This window comes from Hyaena hyaena, unplaced genomic scaffold, assembly GCF_003009895.1.
Source record: "Hyaena hyaena isolate Hyena2069 unplaced genomic scaffold, ASM300989v1 scaffold_127, whole genome shotgun sequence".
Lineage (NCBI taxonomy): Eukaryota > Metazoa > Chordata > Mammalia > Carnivora > Hyaenidae > Hyaena > Hyaena hyaena.
In genome coordinates this window covers 1,876,205-1,887,421 of record NW_024080758.1, presented here as the reverse complement: position 1 = coordinate 1,887,421, position 11,217 = coordinate 1,876,205, and positions in this window count along the sequence as shown.

Sequence of the window (11,217 nt, the reverse complement as noted above, 5' to 3'; positions counted from 1 at the left end):
CTCCATGAAGCGTGAGATCATGACCTGAGCCCAAATCAAGAGTCAGACACTCAATCGACTCAACCACCCAGGTGCCCCAAACTGTATTTTATTTCACTGGTAATTGGTCTACTTATTACCATAGTAATCAAATGAAAATGAAGTGATTACCCACCATCCTCTTTGCTGTGGAAATAGGAAAAAAGAGAGCTGATTCTTTCCCGTGGAGAAAGGATAGGAAATAAAAGATACGAAATGCTCAATTTTCTTTTTGATCAGCTTTGCTCAAAGCCAATGACTAGCATTTTTCCAAAATGCTTTGGAAACCCTATTTTCCCATCCATGAGATAGAGGCAATCCTATCTACCCCAGATAGGATTTGGTGAGGTGATGATGCACGTGAAATTTTTGTGTAAACTGGGGGTGCTAAGATGTGCATTCCCTACACTTGGGATTTTATTTACTTGTCAAATGCTGGTATAATACTTAATATAAGCCTGGCATTGTTTGAAGTGCTTTGCAACTATTTGTGGATCGAATACTCATAAAAACTTGAAGAGTAAGTACCTTACTATTCTCATTTTACAGATGAGGAAACTGAGGTACAGAAAGGTCAGGAAACTTGCCTCAGTTCACCAAGGTAGTAAGTACAGGGGATGGATTCTACCTCTCGTAGCCTGGGTCAGGTCTGTGCTAGTACAACCTCTTCTATATGGCACCCTTTGGGAAGATGGGAATTCCACTCGAGTGTCGGAGACATCAGATGTGTGGAGGTCAAGTGAGATCTCAAAACTGTGATCTAGAGGTTGTCACCTCTCCACTTCTTTCCGCGGTGTCTACCCTGGAAAGCCAAGCTCCACGGAAGTCCGTCCCCGCTGGTGACAAACGCTGTTTGATACAGGCCTTGAAAGTGGAATATTCGTTATCACCCTGATTAGCCTCATACTTTGAAGTTTCCTTCCCTACAATGCCGCCTAATGGCTTATTAGACCATCTCTTCTTATCTACTTCCTTACATTATAAAAAGACTGAAGCTTATTCAGTGGAAAGTAAAGAAAAGCAACAAGGAAACACGACCACCATTCAAACCACAGACAGTGGACAAATGGTGTGCGGTTCCTTTTTGAGGTGCGATGTATCTTTCTCGCTCCCAAGGTGCCCAGAGGTTTTGTGACAGGCGAGGGGGGAGTGGGAGGGTAGCCCAGCCCATGTGCTAAGTCAGGCTTACCACGACTAATGTTCCTCATCAGAGTCAAGTCCAACTCTTTTCTGAGATTTGGATTGGTCGAAGGCCTGGAAGGCATAAAATAGCAAAATTTGCTTATACACGTGGGAATGACTAGCTGGTCAAGCAAGGATAAGAAAATTGAGGAAATTATGTTGGGTCTGGCAATGGAAGTTCAGGCAGGGATGACTATTCCTGTGAAGGAAAGAGAAAGAAGAAAGAGAAAGAGCAAGATGTAAGATAATGTTTGGGAAGCATTTTGTTATGGGAAAGCCCTACTTAAACACTAGATTATAGCCAATGTCCTATTTAATTTAGCAAACAGTGATTGGGTGCATATTATGTGCTGGTGGCTTGGGCTGTAAAGATAAAGAAGACTATGGATCTAAATAAAACATGTTTACATTCAAAGGGTGACTGGGTGTGAAAGCTGAGTGTATTTTATAAAGTATTCTATAAATCCAAGAGAGCACCTTTGTATGTTACCCCTAGTAGGCACTCTATGAATATTTATTCAATTAAAATATTAGAGTTGAATAAGGCCCAGGTTCAAAATAGTTAACTATGGGGGTACCTGGCTGGCTCAGTCAGTAGAGCCATGACTCTTGATGTCAGAATCATGAGTCCAAGCCCCACATTGGGTGTGGAGACTACTTTTTTTTTTTTTTTTTACAAATAGTTTATTGTCAAATTAGTTTCCACATAACACCCAGTGCTCATCCCCACAAGTGCCCTCCTCCATGCCCATCCCCCCTCCCCCCCACATCCATTGGTCCTCAGTTTTTGTCAGCATTCAAGAGTCTCATGGTTTGCCTCTCTCCCTTTCCACCACCATTTCCCCCTTCTTCTCCCCCTTGTTCCTCAGTTAAGTTCCTCCTAATCCTCCTATACGTGCAAACATATGATATTTGTCCTTCTCTGCCTGACTTATTTCACTCAGCATAACACCCTCAAGGTCCATCCATGTTGCTACACATGGCCAGATTTCATTGTTTCTCATTGCCATGTAGTATTCCATGGTGTAGATAAACCACATCTTCTTGATCCATTCATCCATTGATGGATACTTAGGCTCTTTCCATGTTTTAGCTATTGTGGAGAGTGCTGCTATGAACATTGGGGTACATGTGCCCCTATGCATCAGCATTTCTGTATCCCTTGGGTAAATTCCTAGCAGAGCTATTGCTGGGTCATAGGGGAGTTCTGTTGTTAGTTTCCTGAGGAACCTGTGTGGAGACTACTTTAAAAATTTTTTAAAAATGGGGCACCTGGGTGGCTCAGTTGGTTGGGCATCCAATTTCAGCTCAGGTCATGATCTTGCAGTATGTGAGTTCAAGTCCCGCATCCGGCTCTGTGCTGACACTTCAGAGCCTGGAGCCTGCTTTGGATTCTGTGTTTCTGTCTCTCTCTACCCCTTCCCCACTCACACTCTCTCTCAAAAATAGAAGTAAAAAAAAAAACATTAAAAAGATTTTTAAAAAGTTAACTATGCATTCATTCAACAAAATTTTTTATTGTAGTAGAATATACATAATGTAAAATTGAGCATTTAACCATTTTATGTACATTTCAGTGACATTAAGGACATTCACGTCGTTGTACACCCATCCCCCACCCATCTCCAAAAGTTTTTCATTATCCCAAACAGAAACCCTGTACCCATTAAACAAGACCCGACCCCCCCCCACACACACACACACTCCCGAGTCAACACATTTGTATCTATTCCTTCATTCCGCCAATGTTTATTGAGCACGTAGATTCAGATTCAGCCCAGTTGTCGTTGAGGGAGGTCTGGGTCACAGAAGAAACAAGACAGATGGCTCTGCCTGAGGATCCAGTGCAAGACCAGTGACAATGGGTAGAAAGCTAACATTTGCTGGAAGTTCCCGACGCAGCGGGCACTTTGCATTGACAGCATCCCTTGCACGCAGGTTTACATTAGCGACAGTTCCTGTTCGGAAAGGGAGGTGTGGGCTGGGGTGGGGGGGGTAGCAAACTCAGTCGGGAGGACAGAACTTGGTCAGGGCATCAGGATTACATGGAGACCCGAAGCACCCGAGGGGGCTAGCCAGGCCGAGAGTGGGAAGGACACAGAGGCAGGCCCTGGGAACAGAAGGGTCCCCGAGAAACCAGGGAAAAGACAGCGGAGGCTGCCGGAGCCACCCCCTGGGGGGCCCCGGGCAGAATTTCGTGCTCTATCTCCAAGGCAGTGGGAAGCCGCCAAGAGCTTAAAGCAGGGCCTTAAAAGGATCAATCACTCTGGCGAATTGTTAATGAGTGATTCACTTCTCTCCAAGCTCTTTATTATCATGCTGATGGTAAACGCGGCTGACTTCGAACCACCCCTGGTGGAAAAATCGCTGGTGTTTACGATGTAGAATCTTCGTTTGAAGTTCTGCCCTGGGAGCTCACATGTAAGTAAACGCTGTGGCCCGACCCAAGGTCTGATGGAGAAAGAAACTGGAAATCTGTGCCAGCGTGTCGCCCATCAGACCTCTCCTAGAGTGGGAAGAAGTCGCAGCCCCAGCTGAGGTCTGAGCCTGAAAGCCCACTGGCCGCCCCTCTCTGAACGTGTTGATTCCTGTCTGGCCCCCTGAGCCGAGGGGGGAGGACAGGAAGGTAAATTCCCTCAGTTCCCTCTGGACAAACGCAAATTAAGATTCTGTTGATAAAGTGCTTCATCGACTTGCCTAGGCAATATTAGCAATCAAAGTTCAAGAGCGACTGTGGGTCAGGTTCATCGGCTATAGGACCACTGGGCTGCTGGAGTATCTCTGTAATAAAGGCCGTTTTTAGAAGCTCCGTTTCCGGAGGGGAAGGCAGGGATATGGTGAGCATCAGCGAGCAAAACTCCCTTCTGCATCAACGTTGTGCTGCTTTTGTGACTTGTATCCGACCATGGATCCCGGAGCCATCCCAGGTGAGGGCCAAGAGAAAGAAGTTTGTCCCATTTGATGAGCTGTCAGTAACTTTATCTACACACTTGAAAGCTCTGCGCTTAAACAAATTTTTTTTAAATGTTTATTTATTTTTGAGAGAGAGAGGGACAGAGCTCGAGGGGGGTGGGGCAGAGAGAGAGGGAGATGCAGAATCCGAAACAGGCTCCAGGCTCTGAGCTGTCAGCACAGAGCCCGACGCGGGGCTCGAACATATGAACCGTGAGATCATGACATGAGCTGAAGTCTGATGCTCAACCAACTGAGCCACCCAAGCGCCCCACTGCACTATTTCTTAGTGTCTCATCAGTTTTAAGGGTTTTTTTTTTGTTATGCACAATAATGACAATGCTTCTGCAGAGGTAATGTGAATAAGGCACCTACTTATCTTTGTTCTTCAGCAAGAGTTGGTTGTGAACCTTGTGCACAGGTAAGCATTCAGGGGTCAAGAATTTCTCCAGACCTTTTGTTTAAATGTGACTTTGTTTAGGGGCACCTGGGTAGTTAGTTGATTAAATGTCCGACTTTGGCTTACGTCATGGGTTCAAGTCCTGCATCGGCTGGGAGCATGGAGCCTGCTTCGGATTTTGTTTCTCACTCTCTCTCTCTGCCCCTCCCCTTCTCGCACTCTGTCTCTCTAGGTCTCAAAAATAAATAAACATTAAAAAATTTTTAATGTGATTTTTTGCTGCCCCGGGAGGAAGATGAACTACTCGAAGTCCTGATTCTCAATCAAAGGAGGCATAGGGGCACCGGGGTGGCTCAGTCAGTTAAGAGTCTGACTCTTGATTTTGGCTCAGGTCATGATCTCACAGTTTGTGAGATCAAGCCCTACATTGGGCTCTGTGCTGGCAGCTCGGAGCCTGCTTGGGATTCTCTCTCTCCTTTTCTCTCTACTGCTCATGTGCATGCCTCTCCACTGCTCATGTGCGCGCTCGCTCTCTCTCTCTAAATACATAAAAATAAAAACTTAATTAAAAAAAAAGGGCATGGCTTATCAACCCAATCATAGCTCTCTTTTCCCCAAAGCTATCAAACTAAATTATAAATTCTTTCAATAAACCCTATGTCACTACTCAATTTCAGATTGAAACAGGCAAACAAAAACTTTCCCTCTTTTTTCCCCCCAAAGCCTAATTGATAAATAATAATTATACACATACCATACATTTCTACAGCATTTTATAGTGTAGTATTTTTGCATATGTGATTCCTACTCCTCAGGGAGAAACTGGACATGATCATTTTACAGGTTCAGAGATTAAAGAGAGAAGGAGGAACTTTTCCTGAGGCCTCCTGGCTGGTAGGGGATAGAGCTATTGGGACTATGTCGATCTACAAAGGCTCACTTATTCCACACATCACCTGTCCTGAATGCTTACCTCTCAGGCTAGAGTAAGAATATAAATGAACTAGACATACAGCAGTCTCCTCTTGAGAAGGTCAGTCAGCGGGTGACAGGCACAGAAACAGAACACCATAAAACCAGTAAGCAAGAACAGCATCAGAGGCATGTCGGAGGCATAGCCGACGCAGTCAAGGGCAAGGGAGGCTGGGTGAGGGCAATCAGGGAGGTCGTCTTGGAGGAGGTGACACCCAAACTGAAACTTAAAACAGAGTAGAATAAGCAAGGCCCTGCCTCATACAAGCTCAGACTCACTAGAAGGATGACATAATGACACACTGATTATACATGCAACACATGAGGAGCAATTCAGCGATGGTGCAGCTGGGCAATGACTCAGGGAGACAACTGGTAAGTTGTCAGATTCTCATACATACGTTCTGTTTGTCTGTCTGTCTGTCTGTCCTTCTCCCCATGTGGTCCTCTAACAGGAGCCACTCTTTTTTTTTTTTAATTTTTTTTAACTTTAATTCATTTTTGAGAGACAGAACAGAGTGTGAGCAGGGGAGGGGCAGAGAGAGAAGAAGACAGAATCCAAAGCAGGCCCCAGGCTCTGAGCTGTCAGCGCAGAGCTGGACACACGTCTCGAACTCAATGACCGTGAGATCATGACCTGAGCCGAAGTCGGACACTCAACCAACTGAGTCACCCAGGTGCTCCTGTTTGTTGTTGTTTTTTTTAATGTTTATTTATTTATTTTGAGAGAGAGAGGGAGGTGAAGTGCACACGAGGTTGGGGCAGAGAGAGAGGAATAGAGAGAATCCCAGGCAGCCTCCGCTCTGTCGTCACAGAGCTGGGCGCGGGGCTCGAACCCATGAACCGTGAGATCATGACCAAAGCCGAAACCAGGAGTCAGATGCTTCACCGACTGAGCAACCCAGGCGCCCCTACACGGCCCATTCTGGACAGCTGAGGTCCGTCCACCAGTCGAAACTGCCACGTTTCCTTCCACAGACTGCGCCCCCCCACCTTAGGTTGTAGATTTCCCTGTGTGTGCTCCTGTCCACTTCTGAATGTTCTGCGTAGTCAGCGTAGCCCTGCCCCGATTGTAGATAAATGTAGAGGGAAATGGGAGCAAGGTCCCAGGCCTTCCATGTTGCTAAGGTTTGCTTTGCTTCTGTGACTTGATTCACGTGTCTTGTGACCACTTTGCTCAGGGGGAAGCTAGGGGTTGAATTCCTTCATGTACGTTTGTCAGAAACTGCCCCAAACCTGGGCACAGCACCCAGCATTTTCCTTTAGTGAAAACCGTGCCCGCTCTCACACAACCTTTTATGTCAATTCTGTTTAGAAAATTGACCCAAATGATTAATTGCCAAGCCTGGGTGCTGATGTGAGAGTCAAAAGGAACGTCCCTGGGGCATCTCTGAAATAACATATCTGGGGGCGCCTGGGGGGCTCAGTCGGTTGAGCGTCTGACTCTTGATTTCAGCTCAGGTTATGATCTCATGGTTTGTAGGATCGAGCTTCGAGTCAGGCTCTGCGCTGACAGCACGGAGCCTGTTTGGGATTCTCTGTCTCCCTCTCTTTCTCTGCCCCTCCCCCCATCAAAATAAATGAGTAAACTTAAAGGGACACATCTGACCGGGGTCAGGTGGCCTTCATGCCTCCTCCCCTGGTTCACTCCACATAGCCTCCTACTTGCGACATCTCCGTGACCCTCTAGCCCAGGGCTTACAAACAAGTGGCTGGAGACAAGAATTGTTCTTGTTTTTTTGGCCCGCATGGCCTTGGCCGCCTCTAAAATTCAGATGTCACAAAAAAGTGAAGATTTCCCACAGGCCACACGTGGTTGCCCCATTCCGCTGGGGCCTTTGCCCCAAAACCTACATCCCTCCAGGGGTGGCCCTGACTGGACACTGTCACTTGCCCTGTACCATCGTGACTGCGCGTTTCTTCCCCCTGGACCTCTTCATTCACGTGCGTTTCCTGCCTAGAACCCGTTGGTGGGGGAGTTTTCAACACCCTTCTGCTTACATATCCTTCTAAAATTGGGACCCGATTGTGCCACTTTGCAGCTTAAAATCCTTTCATGCCCACGCTCCCCACATCTTGGTCTGTGGATGAAGTTCCAGCTTCTTAGCTGTTTTTTTTTTTTTTTAAATCTGCCTCTTCGTCCCCTCTCACTGTTCTCCACCCTTCCATCTGCCCTTGCTCCTGCTTCCCAAGCCTTATTACTCCAGCCACACTGAATTCCAGCCATAGGAATTCACACGCCTGTGCATGCGAAGGGGCTGTTCCTACTGCCTGAATGCCCTTCCCTCTCAGCCCTGCACACTTTGGAAGACTCAGCTCCAGGGTCTTCGCCCTGAGCAGCAACTTGCTCCACATCCCAATCTGAAGATACCCTCCATCCCTGCACATATTCCCCTTGCAACGTCGTCATTGGCTTGTCTCTTTCTCCTGTGACTATATACTATCGAATCTTGCTGCCACACAGCTTGTCAGTGTTGACTCTGGAACTCTAATGCATTTGACGCAGGAGAGGGAGCTCGGACCCGGAGTCAGGCAGCCCCGATTTGCTATCTCAGCCATTCCAGTGATCAACTTTGGCCAAGTTCCTTAACCCCTCTGATTCTCAGTGGCCATATCTATAAATGGAGGTAATAATTCCTACCCAGGGACATTGCTATGAGGGTTGGAAATATTTTATATAAAATGCCTAGCACAGTGGCTAATACCTTTTAGGCACTCGGTCACTGCCAATTTGTATCCCCAATCAATGAGTCGGGACAAACACAGCAGACATAAGGAACAGCCCATCTAAAGCGTGCCTGGGGAGGGGCGCCTGGGTGGCTCAGTGGGTTAAGCATCTGACTTCGGCTCAGGTCATGATCTCGCAGTTCACGAGTTCCAACCCTGTGTCGGGCTCTGTGCTGACAGCTCAGAGCCTGGAGCCTGCTTTGGATTCTGTGTCTGCCTCTCTCTCTGACCCTCCCCTGCTCATATTCTCTCTCTCTCTCTCTCAAAAGTAAATAAACATTAAAAAAAAAATTAAAGTGTGCCTGGGTGGAATTAAGGAGAAGCAGAGGAGGAAGGAAAGAGTATATTTACACGGTGTCGAGGCACTTAGGACAGTGCTGGGGGCACTCCGAGTTTGATATTTCCCCCCTAAAGCCTGGAAAGTGTTCAGTGAAAGACTTAATTATCAGTTAGCAGAAGTCTGCAAATGTTAGACAGCTCTGCATCTAGAATAATGAAGATGCTAGAAGATCATCCTGGCTAATTACTGTTTACTGGCACATGTCATACAATTGGCTTCTTAAGTGTGTATGTGAAGTTCGCTTTGGCTTTGTTTTCCCAAGTGTCAATGTCAGTGGGGTGGACAAGCGTGTATGCAGACCGCCACCGTAGGAACCCTGCAGACGGTAGCTCAGCAGAGGGTCAAGGAGGTCGGCTCCGCACGTAGCTGTACTGGGTAAAGCACTGTAGGTCACATCCTGCTTATAGCTGGTCCTTTCTCTCCAAACTGTCACCTCCTGGAGACCTGGGCCTGTGTCATTCATGTCTGTTTTCCCTGCACATAGCATAACGCTGCTTCATAGCAGGTGATCAATAAATCGTCGTTCAGGAGATAAATGGATACATTGGGTTATCGACTCACTTCCTATCAGTTTTCTCATTTTTCTATATTTGCTCTTCTTTCCCTCCATCCTTTTCTAGGACATTTGATTTAACATTACCCTCTTTCTTAGGCTTTCCTGACCCCACCTCCATTTATAGCTCAAGAACTCATCCCCTCATCAGCATACCGTGCCGCTCTCCTGATTTGCATTTCCCTATAGTACTTGTTACCATCTCTATTTTATTTATTGCCTGACTCTCCCTGAGAGAGTGAAAGCAGTTATGCAGCTCACTGCTGTATCCCTGGTACATCACTGCCTGCCTTAGATAAGGCGCTCGAAAGTATTTGCTGAGGGAACTGTGTGATCAACTACGGGGTTTAGTTACGTGCCTTTGTATCCACCTAAAAATGTAAGCTATATATTCTGGGCACCCGAACCTTGTAATAGAGCTGCTACCCGTATGCGATAGGCTAATCACTTTTTGCTATTGAGAATTCATTTGTCCCGACTTCCACTCTGTCTCCTAACTAGCCTCTAGGATTTCAGAAAGGGGGAGTTTCAAGAGTCTTACAGGTGCCTCGGTGATTTAGGGGAAGTGATTTGTACTTTCACTGCTCTGCAGAGCAGGACCCTCATAATAGCACTAGAAGGAGAAAAAGCAAAAACAAGAAGTAACGCTAAGTCACTATTTGTATTTGCTAGTAAAATATTGAATTGCAGGTTTCACCTGTTTGTAGGAAGGACAAACAGTCACAGGATGGCTCTGACCAGTGGCCAAAACTGTTTTTCTTTCAAACGTTATCTACGAAGGCCCTTGGTAATGAAGGAGCGTGGGGGCGGGAAGGGGTCCCTGAGCCTTCCCGCCTGGAAAATGGGTGGACTGAAGACAATCTCCAGGCTCCATCAAGCCCTAAAAGTCCATGGAGATAAAGCTATGGAACTTTTTGTGTCCGTCTACTTTTCTATTTCATGTTTATTATTACAACTGACTTAATAGACCAAGAACAATGGTTATAAACTGGTATTTAGACGTATAAACTTTACTTTCACAGTTTTTCTAATTAAATGGCAATTGTTTTTCTATCATGAATATTGAAAAATGCAAAAGTATCTAAGGACACTTATAGATTTAAAGGACCGCTGTAATAACTACATTTAACTTTGATTCCTGAAGAGACTAATTATCCAGTTTATGAACGTGGGAGCCCCCTGGATTTCTCTTCGCGTGTTTGAAGAAGGGCAAAGGACTTGAAAAGCTCCAGCTCCAGTCTGGGAGTTGTTTATGAGCTCTAAGGACATTATAAGCAGAGGCTAAATGAGTTTTTGGCACCGTTTGGAGGTTCCTATTTTGGGCACCTTCCACCTCCACTAGCCTTAAGCTGAGAATTACCAGTACTGTGCGTAGTCCATTAATTGCAATTCAGATCATTTCACAAGTGTTAATATTTCATCTTTAGAATGTGCGGTGAAACACATGCTCCTCCTTAAAAGCTATGGAGAAGAAACTTTAAAAAGAAAATTTATTAATCCGTTAAAGCACACTAGCCTTTGGAAGAGTGTTCACAGTGTTCCAATTTTAAATGAACATTGGGGCAGCGTTACTGTACCAGCCAAAGCAGCAAACAGTGGGTATAACTGACCTCCTTAAAGACCGGGGAACACTGGCCGGTCACTGTGCAGATTTTCTGGGGTTTAAGACGTACCCCCCCAACACAAATGCGAATTCCGGCACCCCCATCCAAAACCTCCAGAGCCTAACACCGCTTCTATTTAGTAAAGAGAAAAATAGAGCTTTTAAAATGCACCAGAGTCACAGATTTGTTTTCGGGAGGGATAGGCTCGTTCTCTTTTTATAAACTCACAGCCCTTCATTTTCCATGAGCTTGATATTTAATGTATCTATCAGCTTCGGCACGATCCGGAGGTATTTGTACAGATGAGTAGACTCAGGGTGCATTGCATGGTCTAGCGGGGCCTCGCCGGGCGTCCTAACTCGACCGGGTCCTGAGTCGCACGGAATTAATCTTGCAGAGGTCAGTGTGTTTGGGGAGGTAAGGGCGGCCTCACAAAGGCCACTCCGAGGCGTATTTAGCTTCTGCGGCT